The following is a 13,884-nucleotide window of genomic DNA, read 5'->3' on the forward strand; positions in this document are numbered from 1 at the left end:
TTTATTTTCTCTGAGAGTTAGCAGTTTATTTCCCTGTGTATGTAACAATTAGGTGGCCTGTTAATTGCCTGAAAAATGTGACAGTATTACAGATCTGTGACAGAAATGATCATGTCCTAGTGAGCTGGCACCTGAATGTCCATTAGTGTCACTGGCTATGTATACAGTTTTGTTAGATAATGTCAGTTTTGTGCAACAAGGCAGAGCTGAGATTATTCAAGAAAGTAATTGTGGTTCTAAACCATCAAAGAGTGGCATTTTGCAATTATTGCCATGTTTCAAAATTTGGAAATGTGAGCATGGTTATTATACTGCTACAGGAAGGCAGTAATAACAATAATAAGGCTCCAAGCTAAGCTACTAATCTATGAAATGATTGTTATCATGATACCAATGACTGGAAAATATGAGGACCAGCTAAACCACTACAGCACATTACATTTTATTGTCAAAAAACACATTGCATAGAGGTCATTCACCTACTGCTTTGGACATGAAGACCTGAGATAGGGTTCTGTGGATTTTGCTGAAGCAAATTTTGCAAGGAATAGTAGTAATTATTTGAAAAGGGCACATAATAAGCCTGTTGGCTATGCAATGCATCTACAGTGTGTGTGTGTGTGTGTGTGTGTGTGTGTGTGTGTGTGTGTGTAAAGGGAGACATATTTCTTCGCTATAATTTATAATTGAAAGGGCCATCTTTCAAACACAATGTGTGTTGCAGTCCAACAACTGAAATTGTCCCAGCATAAAGGGTTAGCAATATTTTGCTTTGCACTGCTATATCATGTTTTATTTGAGAGTATCATCAGAAATGTCTGAGATATTCACAATAGCATTTCATAGCTAGCTGATTCTGTGAAAGAAACCCTTAATCAGCTTCATTATTAATTTAGTACTGTTAATACTTGTATTAAGAATAAGACAGACTCAAAAGACAAGCCACCCTGGTGGAATCACAATATCATTTGGTTATATAATAAAATAAATAAATTCTTGGCTAAGCATAGGAGGAACAAAGTCCTGCCTGCTAAAAGCCCCCTGACCAATTTAAACATGCAGTTAAGAGGGTTAATTAATACCTCAAAGTCTAAATTTAACAAAAAAATAGCTTCTTAGGCAAAGGACAACCACAAAGCTTTCTACAGCTATGTCCATAAAGTAGACAATGATGTGCAGAACTTATTGTAAATGGCATCAACCACACTGAACCATAGGCCATTGCCAACCTTTTGGTTGACAGGTTCGGTTCAAGTTTCTCCTTCCACTCCCCCACTGGTAGTCCAGATGAAAAATCACATATCACAATCCCTCCAACCATTACTAGGGATCAAGTCATCAATGAACTTTCCAAGGCACCAATGGGCCCCAATAACATCCTAGGATGCTTAATAAATAGCATGAAATGTGACCTATCTAGTCCACTTGTATTACTTTTCAACTGTATCCTACAGTCAGGTTTTATGCCCAAGGAATGGAAGATGGCTACAGTCATTCCTCTGCACAAAGGGGGACAAACGCTGATCCAAATAATGACAGGCCCATAAGTCTGACCAGCCTCATATGTAAGGCCAATAAAAGAATCAACATGAACATGAGAAAAGAAGGGCATGGCTAACCTGTAAATACCAGATCCATCACAGTTTAGCTTTGTTAAAGGAAGGGCATGCCTATTAAATGTGGTGTACTTCTTGAAGTGGGTCACCAAAGCAAAGGATGAAGCCAAGACTGTGTACACAAATTAGCTTGATATGACCAAGGTTTTTGATACAATAATCCACTCAGGAATTATAGACGTTCACTAATTTAGATATAAACCTTTTATTACCTGCTGAATAATTAACTGGATTTGGTTACTGATAGGACCCAGGAGGTCAAAATAGGTGAGGCTACCTCCACCGAGAAGTTAGTCTCTAGCCCCCCCACTCCTTTTTACCATCTATTTCTCTTAAATAGATGCAAATACTGAAGTTTTACATCAGACTAAGTTTGCAGATGATTGCAAACTGGGGGTTACCATTGACTCCCCTGCAGACACTAACATTTTTCAAGAAGGACTGTTACTGACTAACAAATGGTGCCAAAGCCATGGTCTCAAACTCAGTGCTAAGAAGCACATAATTGTACTCTTTGGGATGTTAACCATCCCAGCTAATTACCATATTAGTAATACACCCCTAAGAGTTGACCCAGTGGTCAGAAATCTAGGTACCCACATACATAGTTTCCCTTTGGCTACCACTTGGCCACAGTGGTGAAGAAATCCTTTTATGTTGCAAAACTTATAAGTAAAGGCATGGCATCTAGGGCCAAAGAGGTCATTATCCCACTGTACTCTGCTCTTATAAGACCAGTCATGGAGTACAATGCTCCCTTTGGTATGTATCTGACTAGGCATATACAGCAACTAGAGCAACCTCGAAGGCTCCTTACAAAAGGAAAACAAGATGCAACAAATCTGCCTTACAAAGAGTGCCTTAACGCCTTTCCCCTCTACTCAATTTCCATAGATAGCTGAGGGGTGATCTACACCTGGCTTACAAGGCATCTACAAACCCCACACTTATGAATATCTTGCATATTTGTAAGTCAAGCAGTACCAGAAATACAAGGTCTAGGGACCAGAATTTTGACTGTGACTTAAACAGAACATGCTGGAGAGATATATATTTGTCCCAAAGTCTGGCCCCTCCTATGGAACAGGCTTCCCATCCATGTGAAGCTGAGTTTGCTATTACTCAATTTAATTGCAACCTAGACCAGCTGGATGGGGAATAGGACATTTGCACTGGGCCTGGCACCCATGTCCCTTATGGGCAGAAGTAGCTTATAAATGCCTGGCCCTCAATGTCCTATTTGGATACATGATGTCATTATTTTTTTAGGAAAACTTGGCTAGGCTTAGAAAGCCCCCCCCACCCCCACCCCCCGGGTCATCAGTCTAGTGATGATCTATGAATCTATGAAGTTATGAATTTGGTATACCAGATTGAGTAAATAGTTCCTTTCAATTAGCAAACCAGGAATACAAGTTTTACAATATAAGCTGTTTTTAGTACGTTAGTGTTTTGCTTCCTAAAACCAGTCATCTTAGGCAGCATTTCTTTCTGAAAAGGAAGAAAACAAGAGTACATGGGGGAAACCAATGCAGATGTATAGATAACATGCTATCGCAGCCTAGAAAACATGTGAAAGTTAGTGTAACCCTCTGCTCTGGCCCTGCGGTGGTGAGGCAGGAGAAGAACTAGTCACCATGATGTACTGTCATCAAAAGTTATAATTAAATATAGCATTATAAAACAAAATCAGCTTTAGATATTAATTTTATGTATATTTCAATGATGTGGTATTAGCCCCTAAATGAAGTTATGATATAGTTTTAAAAACTAACCTACTTGGTCATTTGAACTAATTATTTGCAGTTTATTCATTATGTACTGCTTTCTATACTCCATCCTTGTTTCAGTTATTCTTTCACTGTTTGTCTCTATGTCAGATTGTTATGAAAAATAAATAATTCATCTCATTTGAAATTAAGTAATAAAATATAACAAATGGGTTATATTAATGTTCTAGTTATTTAACCACTTGGGCTGCAGTGTCACATAAGGCATGACTGGGTACTACACTGCCCTCAGACAGTGATTAACTCGAACATTAACATAACTTTTAGGATCATCTTGCTTGCTATTTCTTACTAATAGAGTTTGTGCTTTATTTCTATTTTGTAAACCTATGCTTAAGACATTTTTCAAAAAAAACATTGCCACCTAAAATTAAATAGTCCCTTCAACAAGGGCTTATTTAGCTGTTCTATCTGGATAACTGACTTAAGAGGCTATAATGTATTTTTTCATATTAAAACAGTAGTAAAAATGACACCATAACAAGAACTAGTGGTAATTTTACTTTAATTATAACAGTATGGTTCTGATCTCTGACTCTTTATTTTTAATGTTAAGTTTGCTGTTACTGTTTTAGCAATGTACTCAGTTTTAAACACATATTAACATGCTGCTGGATATGGTTCGATTTTTTTCCACTGTTTTGCCTCTGCTATTGTTTTCTCTGTGTGCAAATGTGCACATGTGCATGCATGTGCATGGGTACGTGTGTGTGTGTGTGTGTGTGTGTGTGTGTGTGTGTGTGTGTGTGTGTGTGTGTGCGCTCGCGCATGTCTTGTGTGCATTATGCTTTACAAAATGGAACTGTAGTCAAGTAAAGAGCAAAGAACTGGACAGACCCAAAAACACCAGGGCAACAACAGGATATAAGACATTTAGTCTAATCATGCAGATATTAAAAGTACATATGTAGGATGTTATGTCCCAAAAAAGAAAATGTCAATATCTTAATGAGGTGCACTATGAAGGGGTTATAACAGAGGGGGCATCAAAACTATATTTGATTAAAGTGAAGTGAAGGATGACACAATAAGACCCTGAAAAAGTCACAAAATTGAACTAAGCAGTGTTCTGCAACATGCACATTAATAGCAAAGAGTGGGACACTGAACTGCATACTGCACAGGTGAGAAGGTATACCTAAAGCAGCACAGGTGAGAAGGTATACCTAAAGCAGTAACACCCACAGTGATATAAAGAAACACCATGCTAAGTGCTGATGATCATAAAAAGAAGTGCAGCAAGGATGGGTGAAGGGGGCAGCTGCTCCAGGCACAAAGTTTTTGAGGCACAATCTACAGCAGAGCAGTACCTGCATTTAATTCTGTGCTTTCAATCCCGAATGCCAATATGGATACTAGTTGCTCTGTGAAGACTAAAGAAATTGCCTCACTGCTTTGTGGGTGATATAAGTTGCAGCATACCATTTCCTATAAAGCTATATGTTGCAAGTGGCTTTCTGCAGATTTTAAAAGTATAACAGACTTTTTTATTTATGTATTTATTTGTTTGTTTGTTAATTAACTTTTGCTCCTCAACTTAGAATTGAAGGGCATCATGCAGAAATCTATCAGTCTTGTTCCGTAGTTCCTCCCAAAGTCAGGAGCACTGAGGAATAAGAACAGAGCAACATTCCTTTTTTTATTTGCTCCTCAGATAGAGGAGTGCCAGACTGAGAAACTGCACTTGGAGCTTGATGAAGCAGCTATGGTTCTGACTGGAAGACACTAGCCATCTGATATTCCCTGTCATCAATGAAGAGGATCACATTGTAGTACACAGAGTCAGTCAGAGCCTTAGCTAGCTATAATGGTGCACTGCGACATTCCCTGTTCTGCTACCCCCTCAACTGTAAATTGAGCAGTAAATTAAAAGGTCCAGTCATATTTAAGGACAACTTTTAAACATGTAGCAAACTGAGACAATATGCTTCAGCCCTAACCTCAAATGGAGTATCAGCATTCACTCATGGGTATGTGCTAATTGCATCCCTTAATACCTTGTACCTGAGGTGGCTGCCCCCCTTTATCCCATTGTAGCTACACCTCTGGAAAAGGGTGATGATACTTAGAAATTATTAAAAAATAGATAACCTTGTTATTCACTGCTATGATATCAGAAAAGTGCATAACATTTGTAGAGTGGAGCTCTGTTATCGTGCTACAAAACAAGAAAAATATAAGCTTTTAAAACCTTTCTGATGCCGAAAAGGTGTTTAACAAGCTTCTGTTAAAAGTCTCTCAGAGCTATTAAAATCTGGTCTCATACAAGGTAACTGACATGGGTCAGCACAGGCCTACAACAACCAGTAATAGAAGGTAAAAGAACTTTGACAGCTGATAGATACGTCCTCTTCCACACTTATAAACAAAACCTGTGAAAGAATAAAGTGTTTAACAGCTTTAAAAAAAGTTTGTTCTTCAAAAGATACTTCATTTCTGCCTGCACTCTGCTTTACATTGCTAAACTGTCTTACCGGCTTTGTTAGGAAAGTTAGTAAAACGCTTGTGCTTCAAGACTTTTTTTTTTTTTTTTTGTTTCTGTAACTGGCAGCTCAAAGAGCTGATTTGGCCCCATGTACCACAAAGAATTATAAAATTTCACCAATCTTTACTCTTATTATGAGTTCTTGAAATGAATGCCAAGTTTTCCCCCTCTAGCTTTGCTTTTAATCTGAATTTCATGGCTTCCATGTCTTGAACATATAATAAGCTGGTTATGAGCAGAGACCTGATCATAATCTTATGTGTTATAATCTTATGTGTTATAACTCTTCTGGAGTTGTTCTGCTCTTGCTTCATGCTACATGGCACACAGCAGCAAGAATAAATCATAGTTGGAAATGTTTGACAGCTTTGAAAATTACAATGCAGTTCATGGTATCTCACATTCATTAAAAAAAAAGTTTGACAGAATGAAGAGCCTAACAGCCTTTAATACTTTTACCTGATCAGGGCTATATTTCAATAGAGGCCACTGTCTCTGTTACAGTGCCATGTGTCTTAAGACTTTCAAACAAATAGGACACTTTGTGTTTCTACTGCATTTTTTTTTCAGTCTCTGTAACATGTCTTACTTGCTTATCAGTAAAGATTGTAGGTTAGGACAGGTAAAATTTTATGTATTAGAAAAAATTGTGATTAAGCTTATTTGATAATAACCAACTATTTGTGTGCTTGAAAGTGGCTGATAAAATTCAGATTTTGAGATTCACTTCCCTCGACTCTGGAGGAGAATTTCTTGACATCTCTTACTTGAACACATGACAAGCTGATTATGATCAAATATCTGATCATAAGACTGTGAGGAGTATGGTGATTGCACTCCAAAATCAACAAAAAAGATAGGCTTGATATACATCTTCTGATGTATGCACCCAGCTGTGCCAGATTTATTGCAGTGAGTTTTGTGTGTCAACCTTATCATACTTATGCTGTTACACTGATAGCAGCTGCTGATGATCTGCATGGAAGAAACCTTCTGTCAGTTTTGAAGGCTATAACAGCTTGTGTCCTTACACACACATGATGACACACACACACACACACACACACACACACACACACACACACACACACACACACACACACACACACACACACACACACACAGAGGATCACAGACAAACACACACACATATGATCATAGACAGACACACACACAAACACATGATCATGGACACACACACACATGATCTCACACACATGCACACACACACACACACACACACACACATGATCAGATGCATATGCACACACACACACACACACACACACACACACACACACACACACACACACAAACACACACATGATCACAGACACACAGACACACACACACACACACACACACACACACACACACACACACACACACACACACACACACACAAATGCACACAAATGCATACAAATGCACACACAGAGAAGGTATGGCATAGATAAGTGTCTTACAGACTTTTAAAGTTGTAGATTTATGAAGGGTGCAGGTTACATCTGGCTTGTGTAGTTGTGTTAAATGTTTTAGAGCTCAGAAAGCTGATTACACTCCTTCACTTAGTTTCTGTGTAACTAGAAATATATCAGTGCATGTAAAACTCACCATGCATTGCAAAGAATTATGATTGGGTCACTGATCATAACTACTCTGCATTTTTAGACAAATTCTAAAACTCAGCTCATGAGCTGTCAAAGTAAATTTATTTTGTTTTCAAAGTATATTTCTTTAAATCCATTTCTTCATCACATACACTTATTATGATCAGTGACCACAATCATACCTTTTATATTATGCCCCATTGTCTAGGTACCTAGGACATTCATTGAGCGTTATTATCTACATAGAAAAGAGCAGAGGGGTTCAGGCACCTAGCCAGTGTGACATTTGCCAGAGGTACATTTGGTTAGGGAGACATGGCTGAAATGACATTCAGCTGCAGAGAAAAATGACTGTAGTGAATTCCCTGCAGGCGAACAGAAGAATGCAGTGCCATGCCCAAAACTTCAATAACCAAATGCCCAAGGGGAGGAATAATGTCCATGGCCCACAAGGAAACATGAGACAACAGGTAGTATGGCAGGTATCAGCAGCAGGGTGGCCAGTGGGCATGTCAGTGACAGTGAAAATGCCGTGCACTATGGGCAGCGCCTTAATAAGTGGTGTGTGTGTGTACCACTATCCCCTTCACAGTGTCTATGGAACATTACCTAAAATGCATACTGGAGTATAAATGTGACTATACTAGCATGCAGGATTTCCTCCAAGCTGTGGCACACCTCTACATGTTGTAGTTAAATAAGCATGTACTGTACACTGAGCACAACACTCATTAGTTCTTCTACCCCCATGCACTTGGTTATTAAAGCTGTGGGCAAGGCAGTATGTGCTTCTCTTTACCCACAGGGAAGTCACAAAAAGACATATTTCTCTGCAGTTAAATGTCACTTCAGCCATATGTCCCCAACCAAATGTACCACAGGGAAATGTCTCGCCGCCTAGGCACCCAAACCCGTTCTTGGGACTTAAATAGGAATTTTGGATGCAGGATGCTTGGATGATTAGGAATCCTACAGTGAAGGAATGTGCACACCTTCCATATGAATAGTCAGTAGAATTTTTTTTTTCTGAGCTTACCTATTTATCAAAATAAGGAAATATTCTCTCTATGGTTTATTCTGACCATTGTATGGGCAAGCTTCAGGTAGGGTTATTCTTGGATGAGGCAAGAGCTACATCTTGGCAGCTGGATTCTTTGATTCTGAATATGCTGGATGAGAGGGCAGTGCATAAGTAATGGATGAAGTGAGACTGGACAGTGAATAGATTATCAGTAAGCTCTACAGTGGTTAAGTGGGAGGTATGAAGTTCAGGATGTGGGAAGTTGCATTTCATTTGACGAGACAGAGATGTTCAAACATATCTAAATGATTGCATAATTAGCATTAGCTTCTGAGCCACAAGGGGAAATTTAGTAGCCAGAGCAGTGCAGTCGATATTGCGCAAGTCAAATATTTACCTGTAGGCAGGTTGGGAAGGCACTATATCAGTCTTTGCAAGGACAAGATAAAATTGCGAAAGGAAATTTTCCTGGGCTAAATATTGACGTTCTCCAAAAAGATGTGTCCAATGAGTTCAGGAGATAACAAAAACAAAAAAATCACTGTCAGCACTTGACCGAACCAAAAAAGGAGACTTCTCTAATATAGTTGTAGTCTAATAATTGCTTTCATCATAAGACTTCATCAGAAAACAAAGAGGTTCATAAAAACATATACATATTGTGTTTAAAATCTAAAATCAACCAATAGCAAAAACGTTCACATAAAACAATTAATTAATAAATCAATTAAACAACTAAATGGAAAACCATTTAAAAGGACAGTGTATAGATATTTAAATAGTCAATTTTCTATCAAGAAAAAACATTTAATATTTATAACATCATTTAATCCAGGAGGACAATTTGTGGCTAAATTAATTTGTCACTCTGTCTCTTTCCTTTCAATTTGATTCTTAAGGTTATCACCCTTCCATTCTTGATTAATGTACTCCAAAATAATAAAAGTGATTTTTTTTAAAATGCACAGCACTTAAATGAATGTCTGTATAAAGCAATGTTCATAATACTTACTGCTGAATAAAAAATAATTATTTTCTAATAATAATTCCAACAAAGCTATATATAACTTAACTGAAGCCTCTTCAATGGAATTTTATTTATAAAAAAAAACTCAAAACAAATTCAATTCCTTCTTTTTGAAATATAATAGTGAAAATGGGACAATAGGGTGAATTTAATAAAGCTGACATGTTTTTTTTTTTCGGGTAGACATCGCGGCACACTGCTAACATGGCTGTGAACATTTTAGATTCAGTAAGCACTGCTGAGCAGCATGCATGAACGCACCAACACAGAAATTTCTGTGCCATGCAAATCAACTCATAAACAGGTGAATCTCATACAAATGAGGCAGGTACAGTGATCCAACAAGCAGATAGGCAGCTCTGCAGACCCCGTGTCAGTGTCCATAGTATACATGGAAAAATTCTGTGTACAAGAATATAGACAGACAAAATGGGGCTATAAAAATGTAGCTAGATGGGAAGAAATGGCATAGCACATATACATATGAGTGCAACTATTCTCTGTGTGTCTGACAAATTAAAGAAAATAAGTTAAATTAAATGCATGTTTGTGCAGTGGGCTGCAGTGCGCAAACATGTATAATAAAAAAAAAAAAAAAAAAAAAAAATTGGAAAAAAATTAATATTATGTAACAGAAATGTATTACAGAACCCTGCATGGACTATCTGCAATGGTGCATTGGTGTTGCTGCTAATGTGGTAAGGCTTTGAAGTGTGTAGTTTCCAAGCTGTGAGCATGGATCCCTATGCAAATGAGGTGGAGTTACTGAATAGCACAAAGGGGTAATCATGTCCGCATATAGGTTCATAGGTTCATAGGTTCATACTAGGCTATCTGCCCTAGGGCATTTATAAGCCTAGCCAGAGTGTGTTTGGCTTTCGCCACCCATTTTAAATTAATTTTGCTATGCCCTTTTTCGAGGTTAGTATACTGTGCCTCTGTCTAACAGTGACACAGAAGTGATACCCGGGGAAAACCTACAATCTCCCATCCACTCATCAAGATTCCTCTTGAAGAGAGTCAATGAGGGACTCTGCCTAACCTGGACTGGGATTTTATTCCAGAGTGAAAGGAGCCTCTGGGTTATGAATCTGTCCCTCCAGCATGTCCTATTTATTTCAGTGCTGAGGTTCAAGTCTCTCGAGCGCGTAGCTCGATGGGATTTGGATTTTCTGAGGTGCAGCATGTCCATTAATTCTGGGTTGGACATGGCTTTATACATCAGGCACAGATCACCTCTGAGCAGGCGGTATGCCACTGAGTAGAGCTGGAGTTTCTTTATCCGGGCAGCATATGGCATCTGTTTGAGCCCTTTGATCCTCTTGGTGAGGTACTTTTGGGGTCTTTCCAGTTGCTGCAGGTGTCTGGTAAGGTACATCCCAAAAGGGGCATTGTACTCAATTATGGACCTGATGAGGGATGAGTAAAGAGGCACGATGACCTCCCCTGATCTAGATGTGAATCCCTTCATGATTAGGTGGGCTATATAAAATGTTTTTCTAACCACTTTGACCACGTGGTTGTCAAATGAGAGATTGCTATCAACTTGGGTCCCCAGGTCCCTAATTACTTCTTCTGTACTTAATGGATTACCACCTATGTGGTAATTTGTGGGCACTTTGTGTTTGCCAAAGGGGATGACTATAGACATTTTGGTGTTTAGCTTGAGGCCATGGCTCTGGCACCAGTTGTCTGTTTCTATGAGGCCCTTTTGGAGGATGCTTGTGTCAGCTGGAGAGTCGATTATGGCGCCCAGTTTGCAGTCATCTGCAAACTTGGTCAGCCACAGTCCTTCCATGTTGGCCTGTACCTCCGAGAAATATATACCGAACAAGAGAGGTCCCAGGACTGAGCCTTGTGGGACGCCACTTGTAATTGGTTTGGAGTCTGACATGGCTCCAGCAATTCTAACCATGTGGGTTCTGTCCTTGAGCCAGTTTGCAACCCATCTAGTGACATAGGGGTTTATATTTAAGCTGGTGAGCTTATCTATAATGCCCGATGGGGTATTGTATCAAAGTTTTTACAAGGTCCAGGTAGGCTGTGTGGACCACCTTCCCTCGCCAATGGCCTTGGTGACTGTTTCAAAGAAATTGACCAGGTTTAAGAGGCAGGATCTGCCCTTAACAAAGCCGAACTGGGTAGGATCCAGTGTCTGTAGGTCCACAATATCTATATTTATGAGGTCCATGATGATCCTTTCCATAGCTTTGCAGACCAAGCTAGTCAGGCTTATGGGGCGATAGTTTCCAGGATCCGTTGAGGCACCACCTTTGTGGAGAGGGACCACTGTTGCTGTACGCCACTCTTTGGGTACATATCCTGTAGTAAGGCTGAGATTGAACAGTAGTTTTATGTTTGGGTTTAGCTCTTCTTGGAGTTCATGTAGGACGCAGCTCGGGACACCGTCTGGTCCCATTGATGCTGTGTTTTTTGCTTTGGAGAGCGGCTCTTACCTGAGCATCTGAGATGTCAGGGGGGCAGCACTCTGCTGGGATAGATATTTGCCCTTTTGGTGGGGAGGGGGGAGAAGTTTGCGCTGAACCAGTCAGCTAGGATGTTGGCAATGTCTGTGGGTTTAGTTTTTTTTTTTGTCATTTTGGACTAATTCTGAGCATATCTGGGAATTCCCACCCAGGTTCCTAACATAACTAAAGAAAGCCTTGTGATTATCCTTAGTGTCCTGTACAATTTTTCTCTCGAAGCTGGCCTTAGACGATTTTATGAGTGCCCGTAGTTTTTTGCTAATACTGATTACAGACGCCTTCCCTTTTTGCCATTTTGCTCTATCATGTAGTAGCTTCCTCCTTCTGTTGTATAGTTTGTTTATGGCTGGGGTCCACCAGACAGGACGTCTGCCTTTGGAGGATTGGGTCTTGGTTTTATTTGGGATTGCATGATCCATGCATTCCTGAAGGTGTTCATAGAATGCGTTTATAAAGGATTCTGTGGTCTGGGCCGTATTTTCCACAGGCCTGGGGGCTTTGAAGGATTCCACCTCAGTTTTGAGGAGTGTGAAATTTGCTTTAGAGAAGTTTTTCACTGTGGTTTTCTGGGCAGGGGGTGGGGTCGGGATGTGAATATCCATTGAGATTAGTTTATGGTCTGATCTTACCAGTGAGGGATACACTTCTGGTCTGGAGCATAGAGTCCCCATGTTGGTGATGATCAGGTCCAGTATGTTTTCCCCTCTTGTGGGAGTGGTAACAAGTTGTTCCATAGCATTTGAGTTTATAAATTCTAGGAACCTTTGGGCTAGGGTGTTGGAGCTAGAGTAATGCTCCCAGTCTATGTTTGGGTAGTTAAAGTCGCCCAATATAATGGTGTTTGGAGAGACCTTCATATTTTCCAGTGTTCTCAGGAGGGCTGAGTGGGATTCCTGGCTTTGGGAGGGTGGTCTGTAGCAGGCTATAAACTGGAAGGCAGTTTTACCCACTGTTAGTTGCACATGGATTGTCTCTGATGCTTCGTGCTGTGCCACCAACCTGGAGGTGTGGTTATCTTTGACGAACATTGATACTCCCCCTCCTTTTGTGGTTCGGTCCAAGTTTTGGGGACGAAAAGCATGGTATGAGGTATAACCTGGTAGGGCTGGGGTGCTCTCGGGAGCCTTGAACCAGGTTTCTGTTACTGCACAGATATCGATATTCTCCATGCTAAGGAGAGTTTTGAGTGCGTTCATTTTGAGGTTTAAACTTCTGGCATTAAGTAGCATTACTCTTAGTTTCTTATCCCTTGTGATACCTATTGAGGTGGGTTTGTCTTTTGAGCCTTGCCTAAAAATGGCACTATGGGGGTAGCAAGAGCCTTTGCCAATATCCGAAAGCCCAGGGGTGACAGGTGCAAGCCGTCCCTAGCGAAGCATCATGGCTTGTCGAGCATGTCATCCCAGGCTGACAGGCATTGGATCCCCTTTGAATGACACCAATACTTAAGCCAATTGTTGAAATTGATCATCTTGTCTTCATATTGTGGCATCATTCTTGGTGAGGGTAAGATGCTACTCAAAGTCAGGGTCATACCGGCCTGGGCTACATGCTCAGAGAGCTCCTCTATGTCTCTTTTCATGTAGTCCAGGGAGGTACATCTCAGGTCATTCACACCAGCATGGACAATGTCTGAGTCATATTTGTACTTGCCTTGGAGTGACCTGAGTGCTTGTGTTATGTGGCAGATCCTAGCACCTGACAGGCAGCTCACCGTGACCTTCTCCTTGTTCAGCCTGGTGAGTAGGACGTCAGTGTGCCTGACGATAGAGTCACCTATTACAAGTGTATCAGGTGTGTTGTTTAGCCTTAAGGGCTGTGACTTTTTGGCACACTGGCTTTGTGAGCT

This window comes from Protopterus annectens, chromosome 5.part1 (assembly GCF_019279795.1).
Source record: "Protopterus annectens isolate FY-2018-M chromosome 5.part1, PAN1.0, whole genome shotgun sequence".
Classification (NCBI taxonomy): Eukaryota; Metazoa; Chordata; order Ceratodontiformes; family Protopteridae; genus Protopterus; species Protopterus annectens.